Raw genomic sequence first — 20,034 nt, 5'->3', positions numbered from 1 at the left:
CTTTATCTCTGGGTCCTCAGTGCCTGGCACAGGGCCTGGAATAGAAGCCCAGGGCCTCGGTAAAGGTTTGTTGAATCAATAGGCTGACAGGTTATCCAAATGTGGAATTACCATTCCAAACAGTCAGCAAATCTCTTTCCCATCCATCATCTGGTTTAACCCTCACAGCCATCGGTGGAGTGCAGATCTCAGACCCATCAAACCCAGTTGTACGGCTGATGACATGGAAGAACAGAGACCTGCACACAGTTTGCACACGGTGAAGCCTGGGTTCATCCCCATGGGCTGCTGGAGCATATTGGGTCATTCAACAGTCATTGAGTGCCCAGCCCATGCCAAGACCAGTACCAGGCCCTGGAGACTCAGGTGACAGTGAGGGTTTGTGACCTTGTGTCCCCATCCCTATATGCACATCTGTGCACATGAACACACACACACACACACACACACACAGTAGATTCCTGACCTGAGACGCTTGGTGCCTCCAGGTAGGAAGTTGCCAGAGTCAGTCATCACCTTAAAAGTAGCCACCACCTGGCAGTCCCAGGCCCCTGGATGCTCTGGCCAGGCGACCAGGCAATGTCCAATCCTGGCTCCAGAAGTGGGGCCCTAGGAGCCTCTGCCACCTCAGCTGGCAGCATTAATTCCTTTGACTTGCTGAGAAATTGGGTCAACCTAACATGCTTCCGCTGCTCTGCCTAGGTTTCCGTTGAGCCCGATGCCCTCCAGCCCCTGACTCTACCCGCCGCCCTCCTCTCCTTTACTCCTCGGCTTCCCTCTTCTCCTCCGGTGGCTGCCTGCCCTCTCCCTGCCTTTCTGTAGCCCAGTCCCAATGCCCTGCTCGGCACAGGCGTCCCCAAGTGCCCCCAGTCCACCCCCCTGAGGATCAGTCCGATGCCGGGGGCACTCTGCATGGTGCCTCTGCTCTTCTCGTGCCTGTTGCAATGACCCACTCCCGAGAATGCTGTCCCCACTGAGGCTGTGAGCGCCCAGGTGGGCAGGGCCCTGTGTCGCTCACACAGGCTGGTCCTGGGCACCTTCCCCAGGCACGGGCACTGCCTCCCCTCCTCCTGAGACCCTCCCTCCCCACCAGCAAAGGTCGAGCCTCTTCTCCTTTCGTTCCTAGACTCTTAGTCTTCTCTCCTGCCTTTACTGTTTCCCTTTCTCAGGCCAATGTTCTTCTTTTCTGTATTTCTCCCCTCCCAATCTCACAGCCCCCACATGGGGCTTTCTCTGCACAGCCTGGCATTTCTTGGCTTGAAGTCCCGCCCCTCTATGGCCCAGAATCTCCCCAGCAGCACAGACCCTGGATCTCGAGGTCCCTGAAGCCTCAGTAGCATCAAGGGGGTCCCTGTTCCACGTGGGGGGTAGGGGCACTTCTCTGTGGTTGGGTCTTGGGTTAGTGGAGACCTTTGAAGCAGGGGACTGAGATGTACTCTGTTGAGTCCACAGCTGTCACCAAGCAGCCACCTTCACCCACCCAGCCCATTCCCTCTTTGCCCCCAGGCCCACAAGGAGGCCTCTGGAACTCTCATACATACCCTCCCCCTGGGGAGGGAAGTGCTTGCAAAGCTGTCTGCTGCCCTCTGGTGATGCACTGGAGTATTGCAACTGGGGGGGGTCCCCTGTCTGTGGCCACCCCCCATCTCCAAGGATAATGGGTCTTGGCCCTCAAAAGTAGGGACCCTTCTTTCTTCATCTCTAGGGCCTCAGTGCCCAGCAAGGGTCTCAGCAGAGATTTTTTAAATTAATGAACTGACAGGTTATCCAAATGTGGAATTATTATTTCAAACGTTCAGCAAAACTCTTTCCCATCCATCATTTGCTTAAACCCTAATGACAATTTTATGAAGTGCAGATCTCAGACCCTATTAGTGGGGCCAGAGCTGCTCGGAGAGAAGTGATGGGCCCAAGAGCTGGGGGAGGTTCCCCATCAGGCAGAACTGCCTTCGCCTGGGGGCCTTCCCAGGCGGTGGGCTGAGCCCCTGTGCTGACGGAATGGGGAGGTCCCTGGGTAACCCATTTTCTCCTCTGGGTAGCAGCTTGCTACCAGGGGCCTTCTGGAGATGGCGTCTCCGCCCAGAGTCACCCCAAGGAACTGCAGGCCCCGCGTTGGGCTGCAGTCCGCAGGGCGGGTCCTGATCTGTGCCTCACTTACCATGATGTGTTCCAGCCGCCCCAGGTGAGGACTTGCCTTAACCACTCATTTGCCACTTAAAGAATGTGTTTTTTTTAACTGTAGACATCAAGACTCAGGGGTAGCCCAGCCGGGCGTGCCTCAGCTGTTGAGCATCGACCTAAGATCCAGGAGATCGAGGTTCGATTCCTGGTCAGGGCACATGCCCGGGCTGCGGGCTCGATCCCCAGTCGGGGGCGTACAATGGATGAGGCCTGTGAGGAGTGTGGGGAGGCGGGGAGGTCAACACAGGCCGGATCAGGCGGTGGGCCTCTTGACCTTGACTGTGCACAGGAGTCACCTTGTCCAAATGCAGAGTCTCATGCAGGGGGCCTGGGATGGGGCCTGAGCTCCTGCGTTTCTAGCCATCTTCCAGGTGGGGCGGGTGCTGCTGCTCAGGCTCTACACGAACACCCGGGGGCTCTGTAAACTCCTCACACCCGGCCAGGCCCCGCTGGCTAATCAGGGCTTTGCTGGGGCAGGGGGCACGCAGGCATCACTTCAAGGTGCTCGCCGGGACTCCACCAAGCAGGCACGTTTGAGAACCGCCGCTGTAGAACACCCTGGGTTGCTAGAGAAAGTTTGAAATGTATTCTAGGAGTGGCGAGGAGTCATCAAAGTTGATTTTGTTTTTATTTGTGTGTCGTTTAAAAGATCCACCTGAGCTATCAGCGGAGGCGGGGAGGGCAGGGAGGAGAGGAGGCGAAGGGCCGGCCAGGTGGGGGAGGGAGCCAGGCTGGGAGGCTTTGGGCGCAGAGCTGGCAGGACTCACGGACGGACGGACTGGCAGTGGGGGGATCTCAGTTGACGGTGACCTCTAGGGCCAGGGTGGTGGCGTTTAGGTGGAGGGGAGCTCCTTCCGGAGATGGAGAGACCAGTGAGGACCAGCTAGGGCTGGGGTGGGGCGCAGAAGTCTCAAGTTCCCTTTGGACCAGGTTAAGGCACCAGAGCAAAACCGGCGAGCAGGCCGATGGAAGCACAGGGCTAGGGAGAGGTTGTGGTGACAGATACAAATGTGGGAGCCACCAACACACACATGCCATGTAAAGTCACTGTCCCCTCCCAGACTTGGGACAGCGCAGCCAGCAGCCTTCGGGCCTCACCGAGACCATTCCCCTCATTGCTCAGATGAGAAAACCAAAGCCCAGAGACATGGATGGCTTCCCTAAAGTCACACAGCAAGTCAGCTGTGGAACGAAAACTCAACTTCTGACTCCTCGGTGGGATCGTTTCCACTCCACAGAGCTCTGTGCTGCTCCCCCGCCCCGCCCCGCCCCCACCACGGTTGGGGGGACAGAGTTGCTGAGATGGCACATAATTTATATCTCTGCAGCCAGAAAACAGAGCTGGTAGAAATTATCTACACGCGCGCGCACGCGCACGCACATTACCCTTCCCTCCTAAGTAAAAAATCAGTAGCTGGCTGTCAGCTTTATTACTAATTATGCAACTACTTTATTGCCGGTATTAAAAAAAATTGAAGGCTAAAAATGTCTGGGAAAGACTTAATTTAGTAAACAGTTCAGAACAAAGTATTTGTCGCCGTGGTATTTCTTCGCATTAGAATTTGCTCTGGGTGATTCAAAGCTCTCTTTACTATATTATTGCAGTTTAATAAAGTCCCCAGGTTCTGGGAGAAGCTTCTTTGCCTTGGAAGGTAATTGTGTTTCAGGGGGTGAGGGTTAGGTGGGATTGATGGAGAAGGGGGGGCGGGGGAGCCTGGTGGGCCTAAGGGTCCTGGAAAGGCACAGCTGGCAGAGGGCAGGAAATGGGAGCGCCCTGCTGAGCTCACAGCTCTCACGGTGGGAGGGTGGGAGGGAGGGAGGAAGGAAGGAAGGAAGGAAGGAAGGAAGGAAGGAAGGAAGGAAGGAAGGAAGGAAGGAAGGAGCTCCCAGATGAACCACCAGGTTGCTGCACAGCGTAGTCAAGGAAAGGGAGTCACCTAAAACTTGCCACTGGTAGAGAGAAAGGAGAAAAGGTCGGTGGGCCATTGGCTTTTTGTGCAAAACCAGGCACCTGCATTTGCAAATCACACAGCCTGGGGCTGAGAGGAGGAGGCCCCTGAGCAAGGCTGCAGGGCAGGGAGGCCTTTCTCAGGTCCCAAAAGGCGAACTAGAGAAGAGGGGCGAGTTGCTTAAGGTCACACAGCTCAGCAGCGGGTCCCTGGCTTCCTGGTGTCGGGCCAAGGGCTACCTTCCTTCCCAGCTCCCCACAGCTTGGTCCTGTCTCTGGGTGTCCAGGTCCCTTGATGCCTGGGTTCCTTCTACACCCAGCACCCAGGGTGAGCTTTCTAAAGCAAGATTATATTGTGGCACCTGCTGCCTGCAGCCCTCCAAGGGCTCCCTGGCTCCCCATTTCCTGTCAGGCCCGCAAGGTCTCATATATCTCAGTCTCCATTCCACCCTCTCCCTTGCCGTCCTCTGGTCACCCTGACTCTGTCTGTCACCAAGCTTGTTCCTACCTCAGGACATTTGCTCAAGCTTTTCCTCTGCTAGGTACACTCTTCTTCCATCCCAGGTTCCCAATCAAATGCCACCTCCGCGGAGGCCTCCCGGATTAATATTTCTTATGTGGACCCCTGGTCAGAGGGCCGGGTTATTAGGCCCCTGCCCGGTACTGAGCCCAGAGCCCTAGGGCCTCGGGACTAGAGCCTAGTCCTGAGTCTGCAGTGAAGCTGCAGAGTGATGTGGCCAGACACCCAACTTCCCTGAGTCTCAGTTTCCCGTTTTTCCAGTGCACTAATGGGAGGGGGCACTGGGTGATGGACAGCCCTTCCTCGCCACACTATCAAAGGGGACAGGCAGTGGACCCGGTCCCCCGGGTACCGGGCTGCGTGCACAGCCAGGGCTGGGACCCGGAGACAGATGCCCGAGTCCAAGACAAGCTAGGAACTGTCCCCGGCGCCCGTGGCTTCTGTGTGTGGATTCTCGGGGGAGTGGCCTGCTCTTGCTGTGGCGGTTTCCTCGTGAGCTGGGCTGACACTCCTAATTATTATCTGGAAAGGTTTGGGGAGGCTCGGTTAATTGATTACATATTTTCTTCCTTGACAGGGTGTTTGTTCAGTCGTGTCTTTTATTTTTTCCCCTGCTAGGTTAATGTTCCTGGGCATGTTGAGTATTTTGTGGGGACCATGGGACTAGAGCCAGTCATAACTCTCCCCCCTGGCTCACCAACCCTGCCAGGGGCTTTCGAGCCCTTTAATTTAACTTCCCTGGACCTTGGCTTCCCCACGAGAGGGATGATATAGCCAGAGCCCTGAGATCTGAGGCCCAGGAATAATGCAGATGCCAGTGTTTATCAAGTGCTTACTATGTGCCATGTCCTGCTGTAAGCACTTTACACACATAGACTCATAAATCCCCACAGTGCAGCTGCTTCTACTGTCCCCATTTGTGGGGAAAAGGGAAGCTCAGAGAGGTTAAGTGACTTGCCCAAGATCACACAGCCGGTAAGTGGCCCAGCCCTGGGATCCAAACCCACCGGCTATGTGAGAGGTCAGAGGCAGGACACAGGCCCTGAGGCGCTGCTCCGTGAGCGCTCCCGCCGGCTGGGGGTGTGGGGTACAGGACCCCCAGCACCTTGGCTGCTAAGGGTTGTAGGAAAGCTTATCCGCTCATCTTCAATGCCTAACGCCCGGCACAGAGTGGTGGGAAGTAAAAAAGAGTTGAATCCCCTGGCCGAACCGGAAAGGTTGAGGGTTCGATTCCCGGTCAGGGAACATACCTAGGTTGCGGGTTCGATCTCCACAACCAGGGGTGCATACGGGAGGTAACAAACTGATGTTTCTCTCATCCATTGATGTTCCTCTCTCTCTCCCTTCCTCCCTCTTTCCCTCCCCTCTCTCTGAAATCAGTAAAACATATTAAGGATTTAAAAAAATAGCTGACTCACAAGTGCTTGTTTATAATATGCTTCTAATGTATATATATCTAACATATATTCTTCTGTATGAGACAAATTTTATACCATAATGTTAAGTAATAACAATAAAAATAACAATAATGGAGTATAGAGATCGCTGACTCACAGGAGGCTGTCCTCTCTTGCCCAGCAAGGGCACCCCACTTTGTGGTCTCAGGAGCCTCTCTCATCACCTCTCCGTGGATCAACCATCACTCCTGGAGGGAGGGACCATCTAGGGAGGAGATACCACTATGAGTCCCCTTCTGCAGATGGGACAAATGAGGGCCCGAGAGGTTAAGTGTCTTGCCCCAGGTTAAGCACATGGCAAGGGGCAGAGCCAAGATTTGAACCCAGGCAGCCCTCAGCCAGGGTACCTGGCCTATAAGTCCATCCCCTTGTGTGGATGGCACACGAGTGAAGAATCAGGGAGTATGGAGGGAGGGGCCAGGCTTTGGAGTGAAGCAGACAGGAGTGGGGAGCCCAGATCTGCCCCTCCAGAGCTGTGGGACCGTGGGCAGATCACTTGGCCTCTCTGAGCCCCCACACCACGCTTCCCGGCACAGGGGGTCCGTCCGCCCACGGCCTCTAGCTTGCGGCCGAAGGTCTGCCTCCTTTTTGCCTCTGCAACGTGCCGACCGAGGAGGCGGGCGAGGAGGCCTGGGCCCCAGAGCCGTCGGCTGGAGGCGCTGAGGTCTGACGGAGCAGATACCAGGGTGCCCAGGGAGGGACGGAGCCGATGAGGACAGAGTGGGGCCCAGCAGAGCGAGCTGATGAGGAGAGGCTGGCAGGGAGGGAGACAGCCTGGGCTGCGGCTCTGCACCATTAACTTTCCCTACTCCGTTCCTCCCCACTTGCCCCGGCAGTGATGCCAGCCTGTGGGATCCGGGGTGGGGAGGCCCACATGGAGATGCTGCCAGCTGCTCTAGCTGCTGATGGGACAAGGGGGTCCCTGGACTCGTTATAAATGTCTTTAGATGCCACTAAATGCCCCAGTCCTGCCCATGGCTGCATGGATCTCATCCTCTGCTCAACATCCCCCCAGCCCCAGCCTCTGGGGGCCACAGAACGATCTCCTGATGCCCCTGCCAGGCTTTGGAGGCTCTCCACTGGGGGATCCCCATCTATTTTATTTCTTTTACATTAGGGAATAGCAGACACACAGGAAAGAGCTTAAACTAAAGGTCCAGCTCAGGGAATTGTTACACACTCATGCACCTCGGTGCCCACCCACCACCCAGCTCAGGATATAAGACATTTCCAGCACTCAATGGTATTTTCTTCTATCAAGAGGGAAACATGATTCTGGCTTTCGAATCAACACTGACTAGTTTTTCTGTCCTTGCTCTGCACACAGATAGAATCACATTTTCTCTATCTGGTTCTTTCGCTCAGCATGACATCTGGGAGATTTGTGTGGTTGCACATGTCAGCAGCTGGTCCCTTTTCATTGCTGCATAGTACTCCATTGTGTGGATCTATTATGGCTTCTTTGTCCATTCTCCTGTGGAGGGACATTGGGGCCGTTGCTACCAGTTTTGAGCAATGGCGAGTAAAGTTGCTTTCAACATGAGCGTTCATTTCTCTTGGGTGTATCCCCAGGAGAGGAACGTGTGGAACATAGAGGAGGCGCGTGTCCAGCTGTCATCGAGGCTGCCTGTATTAGTTCCCAGAGCTGCCCTAACGAGATACCACAAACTGAGTGGCTTAACACGACAGAAACTTTTTCTCTCATCATTCTAGAGGTTAGACATCTGACATCAGGTGTCAGTGGGGCCATGCTCCCTCTGAACACTCGAGAACAAGATCATTCCTTGCCTCTGCCTAGCCTCTGGTGTTGCCTGCAGTCCTTGGCATCCCTTGGCTTGCCTCTCCAGTCTCTGCCTCCGCCTTCACGTGCCATCCTCCCTCTGTGGGTCTGTGTCTCTGTGTCCAAATTTCCCTCTTCTTACAAGGACACCAGACATTGGATGGGGGCCCACCCTAGTCCAGTATGACCTCATCCTAGCCGGGTTACCTCTGCAGAGACCCTATTTCCAAATAAGGTCACATTCACAGGTGCAGGGGTTAAGACTTCAACCTACCTTTTGGGGGGACTCAGTTCAGTCCTCAACACTGCCTAACAGTTTTCCAAAATACTTTTCCCCTTTCACATTCCCACCAGCAGAAGTTCCGGGCTCCACATCTTGTGTGTTCCTACTCTTGGCCCAGACATAAGGGTGGCTCCAATTTCTTAAAGTGCGCACCATGCCTTCCCACCCCCTGATTTGCAGAAGAGGCACCCACAAGCTCTGCCTGTTGAAGCCCTCCCCACCCTTCCAGACCAAACTCACGCCTCTCTGCCCCGGGACCTGCCCTGAGACCTCCGCCCAGCACCCTCCCCGCCCCCATCTCCTGTGCACTTTCTTCATTCTAGACGCTCTGACTCTTTGCAGGATGTGCAGGGTAAGGCTGCAGGCTCGGGAGTGGCCGAGCTGGTCTCCAAACCCACATGAGCAAAGGTGATCAATTTCTTTTCCCGGAATGTTCTAGATGTCCACGTGGCTCCCTGCTCCAGCCCATCCAGGCCTCGGCTGGATCGCCACCTCCTATGAGGTGCCTTGCCTGGCCACCTTGCCTGAAACAGCGTCCCCACCACTGTCGTCACCCTGCCTTCTTGTTTGTTCCTAGAGGGTGTCAGGGCCTGGTGCCACGTGGTATGTGCTCACGTGCTTGCCGGTCCCGTCTCTCCCACTAGAAATTAGTTTCCTCTTGTCCCTTGCCCACAACTCTACCTCCAGCACCTGGAAGGCTTCCTGGGGAAGTCAATAGCTATTTGTTGAATGAATGAATGAATGAATGAATGAATGAATGAATGAGCTGACCCTGTAGGGTGGGGATAAGAGCGCCGGCTTGCCGGGGCAGGGACAGTTCTTGGGAGATTAAGTGAGACCACGCTTAGTTAGGTTTCAGCACAGCAGGCGCTAACTCTATCAGTGTGTTAGCTGTTGTATTAATTTCTTATTGCTTCTGCCGCAAAGCACCATAAACCTAGAGGCTTAAAACAATACAAATTTAATATCTCAGAATTCCGGAGGCCAGAAGTCGGACATGGGTCTCCCTGGGCTGAAACTGCGTGTCGGCAGGACTGACTTCCTTCTGGAGGCTCCAGGGGAGAATCTGTCTCTTGGCCTTTTGCAGCTCCTAGAGGTGCCCACGTGCCTTGGCTTGGAGCTCCTGACAGCAGCCGCATCGCTCCAACTTTTTCTGACTCTGCCCCTCCTGCCTCCTACTTATAAGGACCCTGTGGTTTCACGGGGCCCACTCGATAGTCCAGGATCATCTCCCCACCCCACGAGCCTTACATCTGGGAAGTTCCTTTTGCCGTATGCAAGGTACCATTCCCTTCTCCCTTCTGTATCCCCAGTTCCCTCTCAGGGCCTGGCGCACAGTAGGTGCTCAGGAATTCAGCATGAGCTTCTTCAGGGCTAAAGCCCCTGTTATGGGTCCCTGAGCACCTGCTGTCCGGGGCTGGGCCTGGCATTTGTTGAACTGAGAAGCCCCACTGGGTGCTGTGTGGGGCCAGGGAGGAGGCTGTCTGGGCAGAGCAGTGAGGGCCTGCAGGGAGGCAGGTGAAGAGAGGAAGGAGTGGCCAGCTCGTGGAGGGACTGGGCTCCCGATGAAAAGATTTGGATTTGACAGCGTCACTGCCCCATGAAACTGGGCAGCCGGGCACAGTGGCGGGTTAGCAGTCTGGCGCAGGCCCTGTTCCACAGGCCTCTCAATGCCCATGTGGGGCCGGGTTCCTATTGCTCCTATTTTACAGGTGAGAAAACCGAGACCTAGACATGCTAAGTACCTGAGGCCCCTGGAAGGCAGCTGGTGTTTAAAACCAGGCAGCCTGTGCCCTGCTGTCCCCTCTCACCTCTCTGACTCAGCCCCTGGGCCCGGATTCCTGGAACTCTGCCCGAGTCTTTCCTGAAACCTTGGAAACAGTTTCGAAGCAGGGGGCTCTTCCCTTATTACGGCCATCTAGGGAGGGCGTGAAAATTTGGCTCTGATCAGATTAGGCCCCTGTTGTGGCATAACTTTCTATATTCACCATAAAGCTAATAAACTAATAAATTAGACAGAATGAAAATATCATTGGGCAAGACTGCGCACTAAAGCATTGCCGTAATTACTCTCTCGGCCGGGGCCAATTTCTCAGATTTTGCCTTGGCCAAGTTTCCTCAGCTCACCGTGTCCCTAATAAGGCATAACTCACTCTATAAACATTAAATTGACTTATTTATTTTAAATTGCCGTGGAACTGAAAACCACCTTGATAAACCTATTCTCATGCATCTGTTTCCCCGTGAACACAGCCCGACGATTATTTTTTAAACAAAGACAGTATCTTGCCTGTTTCAACCCTCCTCCCGCAGCCCTGCCTGGCTGCTCCTGACACCCCAATTCCAGCCCCAGGCATTTGTCTCGTTCTCTGGAGGCTAGCGGAGGTCATCCTCTCTGAATAAAGATGATCTGTGCCTAATTCATAATAATAATGGTGCTAACGTTTGTGAGTGTGTGTGGCGTGGCCTGCGCATGCACGGACCTGCTTAATCCTCATGACAGGGAGGAAACGGGGGACTGGAGAGGGGAAGGGACTGGCCCGAGACCACTCGGAGAATGACTTGTAGCAGAGCTGGGACCCAGCCAGGGCGGCCTGAGGCCAAAGCCTTGGTCCCCACTGTGGTACCGTCCTACCTCTCAGCTGGGGGACAGCTAGGAATTCCAGCTGCAATGAGGCATGTTTCTTGAGCTGTGGGAGGCACTCACAACCTGGTGTGTGTGTGGGAGGCGATCTGGACAGGCAGACAGTGGCTACAGGGGGCCCCAGGAGTCCAGAGGCATCCACCCTGCCTGGCTGACAGAGGTGCAGGAGGTGGAGGGCCTTGGGCGGTGTATCAGAGACCTTGGTCGGTGGGGGAATGGGAGAGGGCCAGACAAAGAAACAGGAGGAAGGCATTCCAGGGGGAGGGCACAGCAGGGGCAAAAGCCAGGCTGTGCATCCAGAGATCTGTGGTGGGAGCAAAGGGAGGGGAGTGTGGGGCACTTGCCCTGGTCCAGCCGCAATCTTGGGCCTATTCCCATTGGGCCCTGTGGGGATGATGCCACTGCTAGCTGACAGCTGTCCATGAGCCGACCTAAGCTGGCTCACACGAATCACCCAGAACCAAGAAACGAGGAAGCCCAGTCGCAGGTAAATCCAGGGATTGGCAATGCTGTTCCCCCCAGAGATTAACGCAGACAGGCCCAGCACCTGAGCACACGTGCAACCCAAGGCCACCTTCTCATGTGTCAAATGGGTGTGGCAATACCTACATCAAAGGGCTCTGACCCTCAGCCTAGAATCCCTCTGGACCCAGGTGCCCAGCTCCTTGTTCAACATGTCCCTTTGTCAATCTCTCGGGCAATTTAAACTCAAACTGAGCTCATATGGTCTCCTCTCAGCTGCTCCTTTATGCTTGTCTTCGAGAAGGACCTGGCCACCCGCCAGTTGCCCACACTAGAAACTCAGGAATGTATTCGGGTGCCTCTCGCCTCACCGCCCACAGCCAGCCAGCCACTGGGCCCCAACCCCGGTACCTCCTGAACTGATTCCAATGGTTTTTTCCTATTTCCCCTGCTAGACCGAACCACCAGCATTTCTCATCTAACACCACGAGAAGCTCCTAGCTGCTTAGCCCGCAGCCCTTCTGCCCTTCCTCATTCCCATTATCTACTCAGCAGGGCTGAGATGCAGACTCACCGTGCCCTGCCCCTGCCCCATTCCCCCTCAGATTTCTTCAGTGACTGCCACTCTTCTTAGGAGAAAAACCAAACGCGTTAACATGACCCAGGAGGCCTGCCTGCCTCACCCTCCACACCCTGTGCCACTGACCCTCAGTCCCTGAACCTTCTCTCACTTCTTCAGTGACTGCTTCTGCACCCTCCCAGGTGTTCTCGCACATCTGGTTCCCTTTGCCTGGAACATCTGCTCTCCCCCACTGCCTCACCTGCCAAGTCCTGGCCCTCCTTCTGACCTCTGTTTTCATGTCCATTCCTAAGAAAGCTTTCCTTAACTTTTCAGTGCGGTTTGGTCAGGTCGTCCCACTGTCAACTCTAGTAGAACCCTGGATGTCTCATGGAACTTATCACACCATTAATTAAACACATATTTCTGTGGCTAGTTCCATCACTGTCTGGAGCACTAGAAAGTAAGCTCCATGAGGGCAGGGATCAGACCTGCCCTGTTTACTGTTGTCTCTCTAGTAATGTGCCATGGAGCAGAACGTGGCAGACACAAAATGTAGAGTTGTTAGATGAATGGATGATGGATGGATGGATAGGTGGATAGTTGGATGGATGGATAAACAAGTGGACAGATAGTTGGATAAGTAAGTGAATGGATGGATGGATGGATGGATGGATGGATGGAGAGTTGAATGGATGAAAGATGTATGTATGTATGGAAAAATGGATGGATGGATAGATGGATGGATGGATGGATGGATGGATGGATGGATGGAGAGTTGAATGGATGAAAGATGTATGTATGTATGGAAAAATGGATGGATGGATAGATGGATGGATGGATGGATGGATGGATGGATGGATGGTTGGATGGATGGGTAAACAAGTGGACAGATAGTTGGATGAGTAAGTGGATGGATGGATGGATGGATGGATGGATGGATGGATGGATGGATGGATGGATGTTAGATGGGTGGATGGGTGGATAAGTGTATGGATGGATGGATAGTTGGATCAGTAAATAGGTGGGTGGATGGATGAATGGTTAGATGGATGGATGGATGGATGGATGGATGGATGGATGGATGGATGGATGGATGGATGGATGGATGGATAGATGGATAGATGGATAAATGAGTGGATGAATGTTGGATAGATTTACGTATGTATGGATGGATGGATGTTGGATAGATGGATGGACGAGTGAACGGATGTTGGATGGCTGGATGAGTGGATGAATAGACGGGTGGACAGAAGCACCGAATAGTTTTATAAGATCCTACATAGAAGCTCCCTACATAGTGTCCGGCATAGAAAAGTCACTCGGTGTTTGTTAGGTTGGAAGCACAAAGGTCTGCCATGCTCCAGTGCAGGGTTTTGACTTGCCTCTCAGGCTCACTATCTGAAAGGCAGAACTCCTGATGCGAAACCAAAACCCAGAGCCAGCCAAGACAGAGGTGTGGCAGAGGCCAATTGCAGTCCTCGGCCTGTGCCAGTCACTGCGCCTGGGCTCTACCAGGCAGTGATACAGAGCACTGGGGGAAGGATGCCCTGGAGACCTGGGGCTCTGTCATCTGTCCCCTCCTTCCCAGCATGGTCATGGCCACTGCCAGGGCCACAGAGAGTGAGTTCAAAAGCTTAACATTGAAGAATGGGGTCCCCCCTGCTGTTGATGGGGTGGTCTCCCAGTGCATTTCAGAAACCACAGCTGCCCAGCCTTTCCTGCCCCTTGTTCAGGGGCTCAGAGGGCCCTGTTCCTGCTCCGTGTAACTGAAACGATTTGCTGTGGGTATGAGGGGGAGCCCCTGGCCCTCCCAAACCCGCAGGTGGGTGGACAGTCGCTCCTTCCTCTTGCTCACCTTCCCGACAGCACCGCATCTCCTCACATTGGCAGTTAGCAGAAGGAGCAGATGGTGGGAGGCTTCGGCTGGAAGTGAGCGTCCATTAATATGCTCCAGTCTGCCAAGCCACGGCTCACTTCTGCGGCCTTGTCTCCACTGGTAAGGGGTGTGCGTGTGTGTGTCTGTTTGGTTAAACAGAATTGTTTTTGTTTTGGACTTGGTGAGAATCCAAGATGCTCAGTCCAGGAACTTGAACCCAATGGGGCTCGGAGTGGGGACTTGCCCATACAGGCCCTGCTACCCCAACTCTTCCATGGAAGGACCAACTCTGAGCGCTTGATGGTCCCATCTCTGCCCCTCCCTTGCTCAGTTCTCCTCTAAGTCCTTCCTCTCATGGGGCCTCACTCACAGACCAGGGACTTACAGGTTACAGCTGGTCAAAAAGTGAGTTCTGTATAACTGACATTGAATTTTTTTTAATTAAAAAAAGTTTTCAATTAAATTAATGAAAAACATTTGAAAATTAGGAGATTTTGCATACAAATCTTTATTTTTGGCTTTTCTCTAAAAGGCTGAAGATGTGGCCCTTTTACTGGGTTTTTCCAAATTATAGCCATCAGCTGCTGTAAGTAGTGGCTGGACTGAAGCCCTGGAGCTACCTCTCTGTTCCCCACAGCCCACACCACTCTCTGTTCTCTGAAGTTATATCAGTCAGAATTAGTTTGGGCTATGTGCAACCAAAAAAACAAATAAATGTGTCTTACACTAGATAAAAGTTTATTCTTCTTTCTCCTAAGAATCCATGTAGCACATAGTATTCCTTGGTGTCAGGGACTCAGGCTCTCTTCCTCTTAATGTCCACTATGCATAGCCTCCATTCTCAAGTTTACCTCAAAGCCTAAAAAGGCTGCTCCAGCTCCAGCCATCAGGACTACATTCCAGCCAGGAGGAAGGGAGGAAGGGAAGGAGATCCTTCAGGAAACTGTACACAGTATCTCTACTTGCATCCCATTGGCCAGAACATAGTCACATGGCCATCCCTGCTGCAAGGATGACTGGGAAATATCTATTTCAAGCAGGCATATGCCCAGCTGTCAGGGGTTCTATTACTATGCAAAGAGAATGGCTATTGAATTATTTAACTTCCTTGCACAGACCATAAGCTCATGAAGAGGAGACCTTGTCTTTGACTTTGCCTCCGAGCTTTTGTTACTTTATTGGTAATTTACATGCTGTTGTTCATCTCATAAAGTTCTAGGGAATTCACAAAAAGATGATAGATGTCAACATGCGTAGGCAAGTGTGTTGCACTTCGTGTCAGCTCAGTGACTGTGAGTCTCATCCATTGTTTCCCCAGATGTCCACATGGCTCACTCCCTTCCTTTGGTCTTTTCTAAATGTCCCCTCTCCTGACCACCTTGCAATTTAAAATTTAACCCCCACCTCCACTCCAGCACTCTCTATCCCTGTCCTGGCTTTATTTTTTTTAAAGTGTGTTTTGTTTAGGATCTGTCTTTCTCAATTAGAACATCAGCTCCATGAGGACAGTGATTTTTGTCTGTTCACAGCTGTATCCCCAGCACCCAGGAGAGGCCCTGGAACATAGTAGGTGCTCAGTAAAAATACATTGAATGAATGAACAGGTATTTCTTGAATGTCTTCCACGTGCTAGGCACTGTGCTAGGTGGGAGAGACAGGGCAGGAAATGACACCTTCCACTTTCCACCTCCCGTGGCATCGAGCCCAAAGCTGAGCCCACGAAGATAAATACCTATTACCTTGGATGGGAACTCCGTGCCAGCAGGAGTCCAGGCGTTTTAATTTTGTTTTGACAAAGAGGCTGATGGGAGAGGCTGGCTGGCTCCTTCGGCTCCCATCTGCTCACAGTCCCCAGTGCCCTGGCCTGACCTTCCCTGCTCTCAGCCCTGTGTCGCTCAGGACAGTAAAACATAATTGGCCTGCCCTACTTTCCAAGAGAACCCAGATTGAAGGATTGGGTTTTTTGGTGGACTGACCTGTTTAAGAGCCTTAAGAGGGAACTGGGAGTTTCAATTTCCCACTGCCAAAGCAAGGCCGTTTTTAGCTCAGCTTTGATGAAACGGCGGGAGTCAGGTTCAGCCTCGGGTCACCCATCAGCTGACCTGGTTGGGAAAGGCCGCCTGTGGGGCCCCAGGCCCAGCTGCAGGCTTGCAGGGAGAGTTACGGCTCTGGTCCTGCTCTGAGTGGTTCCGGGGCCATCCCAAAGGAGAGAGCGAGCTCTGGGCCACTCTCAGATGTCTTGTCCTCTTGATGGACTCCTGGAGCCAGACAGACCTAGGCTCCCGCCCCAGCTCTTGCAGACATTAGCTGCATGGCCTCATACAGATTGCTTGGCCTCCCTGGGTCTCAGTTTCCTAATCTGTTCAACGAGGTTCGTCACTGTGATCTCTCTGGGTGGTTGTAGGTACTCAGTGATAGACTGCCAGCTCAGACTTCGAGGATATTTCCCCCGATTCTCTGCGCGAAGCTGGGCTGACTGACAGCCACACCTGAGGGCCCGGCTGGCTCCGTCAGTGGAGGCTTCTCCAGATTGCAACGCTCTGGCGTGCAGGCTGCTTTGCTAGGGGTCAAGAGCCACCTCTTGCAGACTGCTCTCTGCTCCTTTTGTCAAACTGTGATTGAAGGGATTGGCTCCGGGCTGCTCTGGTCCCATACTAGAGGTATCCAGGTGATGGATTCTTGCTGGAATACGCTTCTAGGAAAAACGTGGTCCCTGAAGTTGAAGAAATCTGCTCTTGGTCACCAGAAGGCAGAGCCAGGCTGTGCACCCAGGGTCCCATGTCACTGCATCTGGCAGGAGGCTCAGAGCTGAAATCGTTGTTGACCTCGGAGCACCCGCTCATCCAGCTTCCCCTTTCCCACTCTTCCCAGTCTGTGGGACTCTGCTTCTGTCCTGCCCCTGATGGTGACCTTGTAGAACCCTGGCCCATTCCTACCTCAAAAGGCAATGAGCATGGCGTTCAGGGCACCAGCTGTGGAGCCCGGCTGCCAGGGTGCAAACCCCAGCTCTGACATGCCCTGGCTGAGCGACAGTCAACAAGTTCTAAACCATATCCCGTGCCTCAGTTTCCTCATCTGTGAAATTGGGATAATGATACTAATACCTACCTCATTCGGTTGTTGTGAAGGCTGAGCTTTCCAGATGGGGAAACTGAGGCACTGGTACTAAATAACTTGTCCCAGGTCACTCAACCATAGCTTTAGCTGAGAGTATCTGGTACACAGGAAGCTCTATTGTTATTTATTATTATTTTATTTTTATTATCATTATTATTATTTCAGACGGCTTTGTAGGGGTTGAAAGAGATCAGTGTTCAGTGACTCACACAGGGTCCTGCACATAGTAGGTGCTCAGTGAACCACTGACATGCAGAGATGAAGGAAGCACACACTGTCCCCTAGAATCTCTTGGTCCAGTGGCCTAACTCTGGCCTTGCACACAGTAGGGGCACAACTATGCTCACTGAACAAGATCAGAGTGACAGTGGTGCCAGGAGGTGCAGGAACCCTGGGACAGCCACCTGACACACCTTCCCTCTCGTGCTGAAGGCAGGCTTAGTTCCAAAGGGGCTGGGGGTCTTCATGATGCCAACTCTCACTCGCTGCCAAGTAGAGAGGCACAGACAGAGAGATTCCTGTTAAAGAGCAAAGCACCCGCGAGGGATAGAAAGGAGGCAGCTGGCAGAGCCACGTGCCCTCAGCGTTTCCGCCTGGCTTCCAGGTCTGAGTTCCCTTTAGCCGCTGCCTGGTTTCTAGCTCCCCGCCGCCCGGTGTCTTCTGCCACGGGCCACATGCCTCAGGCCCTGTGCTTGCTGGGCTGGGATGGCACGAGGCGGAGGAAACATCCTGAACCCCTGGCCCCTCCTGCCCACGCTCGCCTCCCAAACCAGACCCCGAGTTGAGCAGACTGACCATGAGGGGCTAAATGGATCAATCAGGATGTGAAGGAGAAACGGTTTCCATGGCAGCGGCAGGAGGCAGGAGAGGAGAGGCCTGGGGAGGAAGGAGAGGAGGAGAGAGCAGGGGTCAGAATGGGAGGGGCCGGGAGGGGCTGGAGAGGGGAGGCCCGGAGCCAGAGGGTCAGGGCAGTGGGGTCCACCGAGAGAGACGGGGGATGGGAGAGGAGTGGGACTCGAGGCTTGAGGCTCAGGGTCACACCAAGGGCGGGAAGGGGCCAGATGAACGGCACGGTGACCCCCATCACCCACCAGCCGCCCATCAAGCAGGCCGAGCGTCAGGCGGGGGCCGGTGATCCCAAACCCGCCACCCAGGGTCCCAGGGACTAACTTCCCGGGCGTGGGTGAACTTGGAACTCCAGGCTAGGCTGCTTTCTTCGGGAATGCGTCACCGGAAGGTAAGCCTCTGATTTCTGGAGGCGTTTTCCCACGCTGGAAACAGGTCACCCGTGTGCTCGCCGGGCAATGGTGACTGCTGTCTCTGAAGCAGCCCTCTGGGCGGGAGTGAGGGGCCGTCCACGGCGACCTAGTCTGAGCCTCAGAACAAAGGCTCCCGACAGCCCCCATGCAGAAGCCGAGGTCCAGAGGGCAGGTGACCCGCCCGAGGTCACACAGTCCCGGAGGCTGGGCTGGATCTGGAGGAGCCCCCATATCTTCCAGTTCAGCCGGAAGGATCCCGTCTTGGGGTGAAATGCTAGAATGTAGGAGGGTGCAGCTGGGGCTGGGGCAAGGCAAGCCCCTTCCTTCAGAGAGGTAACAGAGGGACAGAATGGGGCTCACCTGGGTCCTCACCCTCCACTGTCTGCGTAATGAGGGGACTGTCAGAGAGCTGCAGCTGTGGGGCCCTAATTATAATGCTCTGGGGGGGACAGGGCCTGAGATGGGTCTGAGGCTCCCTGGCCAGGGGAGGGGAAGAGGGAGAGAGGGGAGCTGGGTGGGGTAGGAAGGGTCTGGCATGTTCTGGAACTTCTCCCCTCCCCGTTTGCCACCCTCCTCCGTTGTCCCTCCCTACCAGCCCTGACTTTGATTGGAAGCCACAGACGTTTTGCATCCACTGAGCAGTTTTATGATGGAAACCGTTTTCAGGTTGAAAGGGGGATAGATGTCATGCTAATGGCTTTTTAAAGGCCCCAGAAAAAAAGGAGTTCAGGCAGTTTCTAGAAAGAGAGGGGAAACCACAGAAGGAAGAAGGTAATAAAACTCTTGGTGCTGAGGGAGGGCCTCTTAATAAGGGGGCTTTTCTGGCTGCCCGGGCCCCTTGCCCCCAGTTTGAGACAGCCTGTGCATGTCCCCGAGCTCTGGGGTAAGCCTACCACATTCACACTGGCTGGACTGTGGTGGCGCCTCAGCCAGAGGAGTGGCTGGGAGACGGTGGGGCCCCAGCTGTGGGCTCCCAGGCCCACGGAGCGATTCTGGCCTGTCCTTCTGCTTGGCTCCGGGGAGAAGCTGGACCCAAACTCTCCAGCTTTGCATTGTGAAAAGAGCACCAAATATTTCTGGCTTGTTGAGACTCCCATTTATTGACACTTCCTGCTCATAGCAACCACAGCTGCAGTGCAGTGAGCACCTACTATGTGCCCCACCCTGACCCCCACACTGTGTGAGGGGCTCTGTAACACCTTCGTCAGTCATCAGTCCTCAAACCACCTGCAGGGGGGCCGTCCTTGGCCCATTTCCCAGAGCCCCCACTGGATCACCTGGCACAGGTGGCCTGGCCTCTTTGGCCTGGATTGGCTGCTGAGTGCTGTCTGGCCTGTGGCCAGTCACTCCTCTCTCTTTAGTTTTCTCATTTGTTAAATGTAAGGTGACCAACCATCCCGATTTGCCTGGAGCTGAAGGGTCCCTGAGACATGGGACTTCCAATGCCCAAACCAGGCAAGTCCTGGATAAGCCAGGTTAGCCTGGGAGATTGATATTAAAGGAGACCCTGGCCTGCTCTACGCACATCCGGTGCCCATGTGACTGTCCCTTAGCTCAGGGGGAGTCTCTCCACCAGCATCTCTGCCTGGTGCAGTCCCCATGGCGCCACACGTCCCGGGGTCGGGGTGGGGGGAATGTCTCCCCAGTCTGCTCCTGGAAAGGGCTGGCTGAAGGAGAAAAATCCAGGGAGTGGCCATGAGGAGGCAAGGGTCTCGGTCCTGGGTTTCAGATTACTCTGTCCCTGTCCCAGTGGGGTTGAAACAGGCAGCTTCCTCAGGAATGTAGCGACCAGGGGTAGCTCAGGTCTTAACCATTTCAGGTGACTTTAGCCCAGTTCACACCAAGCAGAATGAGACCATTTGCCCTTGACCTAAGTCTCGGGTCTGGGTCCCCTTTCTGGGGTGAGCTGGAGCACAGACCCACGTCCAGGGCCGGGAAAGATGGA

The sequence above is a fragment of the Miniopterus natalensis genome, chromosome 9 (assembly GCF_054644295.1).
Source record: "Miniopterus natalensis isolate mMinNat1 chromosome 9, mMinNat1.hap1, whole genome shotgun sequence".
Taxonomy (NCBI): Eukaryota; Metazoa; Chordata; class Mammalia; order Chiroptera; family Miniopteridae; genus Miniopterus; species Miniopterus natalensis.
Note: the sequence above shows the minus strand (reverse complement) of the source record.